The sequence below is a fragment of the Aquila chrysaetos genome, chromosome 6 (assembly GCF_900496995.4).
Source record: "Aquila chrysaetos chrysaetos chromosome 6, bAquChr1.4, whole genome shotgun sequence".
In the NCBI taxonomy this organism is placed as follows: domain Eukaryota; kingdom Metazoa; phylum Chordata; class Aves; order Accipitriformes; family Accipitridae; genus Aquila; species Aquila chrysaetos.
In genome coordinates this window covers 25748466-25754465 of record NC_044009.1, presented here as the reverse complement: position 1 = coordinate 25754465, position 6000 = coordinate 25748466, and positions in this window count along the sequence as shown.

Genomic DNA, 6000 nt, shown 5'->3' with positions numbered 1-6000 from the left:
TTTTGCCTTGGCCAAAGAGGAGAGGATGCAGAACTGAAAGGGCAGAGGAACCAGGTAAAATGTGTCCCTGGTAAGTGTCTCGGTTACCTCGATGACAGTGGAGCATTGCTGCAGGAGGGCAAGTGATGCTCCAGTGACACTATTATGCAGGAATTGTTATCTCTTTATGGGGTATCAGTGCTGGGGCCACCTCTGAACCTCTCTGAAGCTTCTCTGCTCCAGTCTCTGCAGTGCTGAGCAACTCACGGGCACTGGCACGCTCTGCTCCCACCTCCCTGCTGGCATCTAGGCAGGTCAGCTCTGTCACAAGCCTGGCAGTGAGACATCCAATGCTGTGCCTGCTTGGCTGCCAACTTTCTAGTCTCACCAAAAAAGGCTTTTTTTTTTTTTAACAGTCGCTTCCAACTCAGTAATGACTCAGACACTGCAGCAAGGGTAAAGCGATCATCTTCCCCTTCCGAGCTTTATGGCAGAAGACCCTGGGTATCCTCTCTGAAAGAGAGCTTGCTGGGCCCAGCCATCAGCTGGATTCAGCTCTGTAACTGATGGAATGAGATGCTCCAGCAGTGCTGTGTACCTGCTGGCTCAGGGGCTGTGTTTCAGCAATAGACTAAATGATTCCTACAAGTATTTTGTTTTTCAGAAGCCTTGGGGAGGGGAGGCTGGGAGGGAATGAATAGTCATATATAAAAGGGAAGGTGCTCTTCACCCATTAAGGCTCTTGCCCTAACCAAATTTCCCTAGGCCATTTAATCCAGGAAAGGAACAAAAATCTATTGGAACAGTAAGAGAAAAACATCTTTTGGGGTGAGGGAGGGGAAGCAGATAAGGGTGTCTGAAAAAGCAAAGTTCATATTGTCAAAGTGTGGAAATTGGCACTTGGGAGCATTGTTTCATATTGGTGGAGACCCTGATACAGAACAAGCAAGGCTCAGATCTAGCTAAGGTGACTTTATTACCCTTGTCAACTTTCCTACATTTTCATTGATAAAGCCTACCGGCAATGTGGAAAAAAGCTGCACTTTTCATGTCACTGTTGGATCCTCTATTGGAATTCACTGTTGTCAGATACATTATTTTTAATTCTGGGAATAATATTCATGCCCTGACATCAGCACTAACGTGAAAATGCATACTCTGGCTTTGTAGTTTCTTGGACTGAAAAGCAACTGACTTGCTCATGCAGGGCTTGTTAGCTGTGAGTTATTGATTATATATCATGTTTATTCCATCCCTTCCTTTAAGACCACTGTGGTATTTTGTGCTGCACACAGATGCTCTAGCTCCATGCATTTGCCTTACAGCTGAACACCGGGAGATGCAGGAACTCTGCAGTACCTAAATAACAGAAATGCAGCAACTTCAATCCCTGCTCAGCAGCCTTCAGTATCCAGTATGTCACAAGCTGACTCTTACTCCATCCTTGGGTGCTTGTAAGTCAGCCTGGTACAGTGACAGGGCTCGGAGCACCATGGGCGTTAGACAGCAGTAACTGGATTGCTGCTGTGCGGGGGAGCGGAAGAATGCTGCCTTGTTGCAACACGTATGAGCATTCTCACATAGGTCTGAGCTTCCACAAATGCAGTTTCCAGGCCAAAAAGCCCTGCCTTCTGGCAGCTTGGCTACCACCTGCAACTGTCCTGCTTGGGGAGAAAAGTGTGGCAGATTTGTTCCTGAACATGCCCTGGCTTTGTGAGGTGGCTGTCATGCTTTTGCAAGCTCTTCCAGGAGTCTGAATGGGGGAAAGGTGCCTTGGGAGGAGAGGAATGAGCTGTGTGAGTTAATGGGAGCTGACAGGGATGCCTGCAAGAACACACCATCGCATATTGATGGGAAACCAGCTGGACCAGTGGTTGCAGCTGCCCCACATTCACTGGTGAGCAAGGTATTTGGGAACAGAGAGGGTGTTTGAAGCACTTAGTCCTCCTGCTGTGGAGAATTCATATTAAATTTGCCAGAGCCTGCACCTTGATTTGATGATATTGTTCTTCTAAAAGGAAGGAACAAATTGATTGCTTACTAACAGACTGCTCTAAATTAACCTCAAGCATGGTTCTGGGCCTGCAAACCTTTGTATGACTGTGACTATTATTTATGCTGTGTGATTGCATTGAATACCACTGACTGTTCATATATTGGCCTGACACAGTTGCACTTAAATCTTATTTGTGGCTTTCAGTGATTAGAAACCAAATTTTTGAAGCTCTTTAGGTGTTTGGATTTTGAATACCCCATTAAGCACCTACTTGACTATTTAAATGCCTAGATGTCTTTGTAAGTCTAGTATTGCCATAATGCAAAGAAAAAGGAAATTATATAGAGGGTTTGCTGGATCAGGCCTCTGATTTCATATCCCAGCAGTGATAACTAGGTAAGGCCTGTTGCTATATATACACTATAGTTCATAGTGAACCTCTTCTGTGTTTGAGGAAGCTTGATGGTGACTTTTACATAGTAAAGGTAAAAATACTGCAGACATACATCCTGCATTAGCCTTTATATATTTTATAGCTGTTCTGTTCCAGTGTGGCAAACTGCGCTGAGCATTCATGTGTTCTCAATTACCCTCAAGAACTGGAAATCCTTATCACCTCTATGTTTCTTTCTCCCACCACTGCAGCACTGGTCTTGAAATTGTCACCACAGCTAGAAATCCTCATTCTGTAAATTAAACTGTGGTTTAAAAAAATTTTACAGTGCAGCCTCCTCATAAAACTCCACCAAGTCTTTTGCTGATGTGACTCACTCAATTACTCGTGTGGGCAGACGTTCAGATAATAAAAGTAGTTAATGGAAAGCTGTGAGAAATACTGCTAGTTCCTGAGGAGTCAGGGGAGGGGGGAAGGCTACTGCGGGTATTTTATCCTAAGAGCTGCTGAATTCACTGAGCTCCCAGCCATTTTTTTAAGATAAGGATTTCTCCATTCTGCTTTTTCCTTTGTATAAAAACAGCTTGAAAAATCGGATTGGCAGTAGAGGAGCAAAAGCACACCAGCTGTACATGTTTGCTCCTCTGCTCCTCTTCCTACATATTAGAGTTGATAGCCAGTTGGAGCCCTGAAATAATCTCTTTATCCTAGTGATGTATATAATTAAACAACACTCAATACTTTAATGAGCTCTGGATTCCTGAATCAAGGAGTACAGACAGCAAGTGGCTAAATGAGCCCTTTGGTTGGAAAAGGCCCTTGAGATTTGGTGTGCAATAGGTCAGGTAATACAACTAGAAGGCAGATTTCAATGACGTTTCAGTGAGTGTACATTGGAGGAATATGGCACTTTTTGAAGTTTGTGAGGCAGAAAGGTACTGAAGAGTAGTAAGGTACCACTTGTATGTGAGACCCCCTTATGCAATGAGATTATACATGTATGATGGCTTCAAAGAAACTTAGAATGAAGCCAAAACTAGAACTAGTGTAACTGGACAAACTGATTAGAGCTGAGGGCTAGCTGGTATTTGCAAAACAACCAGAGGAGTTAACTCTTGGTTGTGTGGCTCTGAGGCTGCTAGATTTTTGAGGGATATACTACTGCAAATGGCCGTGCGAGCCCCTTCCAACAACAATGATGGGTGTGAAAAGGGAGGGGGCAGGAGGATGTGCTCACTCGTCATGCAGGATGGGCTGGGAGGGAGACTACAGCTTGACTTGTAAAATAGAGCTTCTGGCACAGAGAAGCAATGCATGGGTGTTGAGGCTGTGGACCTGAGAAAGTAAGCTGTCAAATTATATTTAGCAAATACATGCTGCAGAAAAGCGCAGAGAGGGAAGGAAGGGAACTAATGCATAGCTGGCCCCCATGGGTAGTGAGCACACAGCAGGGAATGAGGCTGTTTAGAGAAGATGAATTGCCTTGGTGTTCCTGATTCAAATAAATCTCTGTGTGAGGCTAGGGATCTGCACAGGCTTGTATGATTACTTTGAACAGCAGAGCTCAGCTTTAGTTATCCATCAGTAATGGCTCAACCCCAGACCCCATTAGGTGAATGGTGACCAACCTTTGGCCTTCCAGCCATTCACCTCTGGCCCCACGCTAGGGATGTCTCCTGCAGCAATCCCATTCCCTAGCTGGGGAAGCAGTAGTCTAATAGGGGCTCTTGAAACCAATGTCACAAGCTGCTGTACACCCCAGTTGCACACCCAGCTCAGCCCCGACCCACTAGAAACTTGTTAGCTAAGGTTGGCATCTGCAAAATAGGTTACCCTGCCCCATTGGAATTCAGGAGTGTGAACACCTCGCTCCATTAGCCCCGTCCTAAAGAGACAAAGATGGAAAAAAAAAAAAAAGTCCTTATACCTGTATGAGACAGATTAAACCTTGTGTGCTGACCCATGACAGTCGGTCGTTTGGGTCCTGTCTTATATTCCAGGGTGCAGAGGTTGTGACTTTGACTAGTTTGTAGCAGCATGGGTACAGCTTAGGCTCCAACTGTTTCCTGCTAAAAGCCCACTCATATCACTGAGATACGTCTTTGCCTTTCAAATAAATGAGTCCTTTAAGCTCCCTCTCAGAGGAGACAGTGTGGGGAGGCCTGCCTGCCTTCTGCATATAAATATTCTGTCAAACCAGATTCAGGCTGTGGTGGGTGAAGCTGCTGCAACTGATGGGGAGCCATCAGTCTCCATCTCCTGTTAGGCAGTACGACATGGCTGAGATTTGTGCTGTTACCATACTGTCAAAATTAGCTGTAGGTGAGAGAAAGGGCTGAAATACTCCCATGCTAGCTAAGCAGGAAGACAGAGCAGTTAGGAGAAGGAGAGATGCAGACTGTGATAGTGAACAGAAGCTGTGCAAAGAGGAGCTGGCTTCACAGCCTCGTGAAAGGGAATTACTTGACCAGATGTGTGATGGAAGGAGGAAAGATGACTCCACAGATGTGATTTATTATCCTTCCCATGCAAGGGAGTTATGCTAATTCCAGGAACAACACACATTTGTTTGGTGGCTCCTAAGAATATGCAAGACCATAAAAAACTTTTTAAAGTGGTTTATGTGGTAAAAACATGATTACAAACAGGATAGGATTAAAAAAGCTCCAGGGGGCAAGTTCCTGGAGTTATGCGAGTACATAAAAATCTGAACTGTAATTACATAGAGGAAGAAAGAAAGATTTCAGAGGATGGTTCTAACTGTTGCAGCTGCAGAGCAAACTTGCAAATATGAAAAAAGCATAAGTAGGCCAGTAACATCTGCTCCAGTCTGTAGTGACCTGGAATCAATAGTTGAGAGAGGATGAATTTTCCCATGTGTTGTAGTGGAGCATTAACTCCACTCTCTACCCTTTAGGGTCTGTCTCCTCAGCAGCCATGTCGGACCTTACCTGGGGGATGCCATAAGGGTCAGGAAAGGGTGGGAAAGGAGTGGCAGTTGGTCTGGGCTGGCATCTTTGAGAAAGAATACTGGCAGGAAAGAAAAACAGATCAGAGCGGTTCTTTCTGCCCCCCAAGTGGTTTGTCGTTTGAACTGTTGGAGGGAAACTGATGAGCAACTATGCTTTGTGCTGGCTTCTCTTTGAGACCATTTGTTGCCTGTTTTCTTTTTAAGTCTGAAATGTTAGAAAGAGATCATTATTTTTCCTGTTTAGCTTGACCTCTTCCTCCCTTGGAGAGTTTCTCCCCTTGTACTGGCTCTGTCCTTCTCACACAGTGCTGTCTTCAAATAAAGTTCAAGAGAAAACTTGAATTCCTAGAAAAAAAAGGTTGGTATTTGGAATGAGACATGTCCTAGAACAGACAGTCTGAATCTCTGGAACATGTCCTGTCCCTCTCTGGAGGTGCTGTGAGGTATCAGATGTCAATCATACACTCACTGCCTCCGTTTGAGGTGGTTCTGAAATAGCAACGTTAGGGCAAACACTTCCATGAGATGTAAACTACCCCATGGGTCACTTCTCCTACCCTTTGTGCAGCAAGCGCTTTACCCAGCTGCAGCTTCTCATAAGCAGAGAGGTTATCTGTGGTTACAATCTTGATTGCCCAGCAAATTGCTGAATGCCCGAGG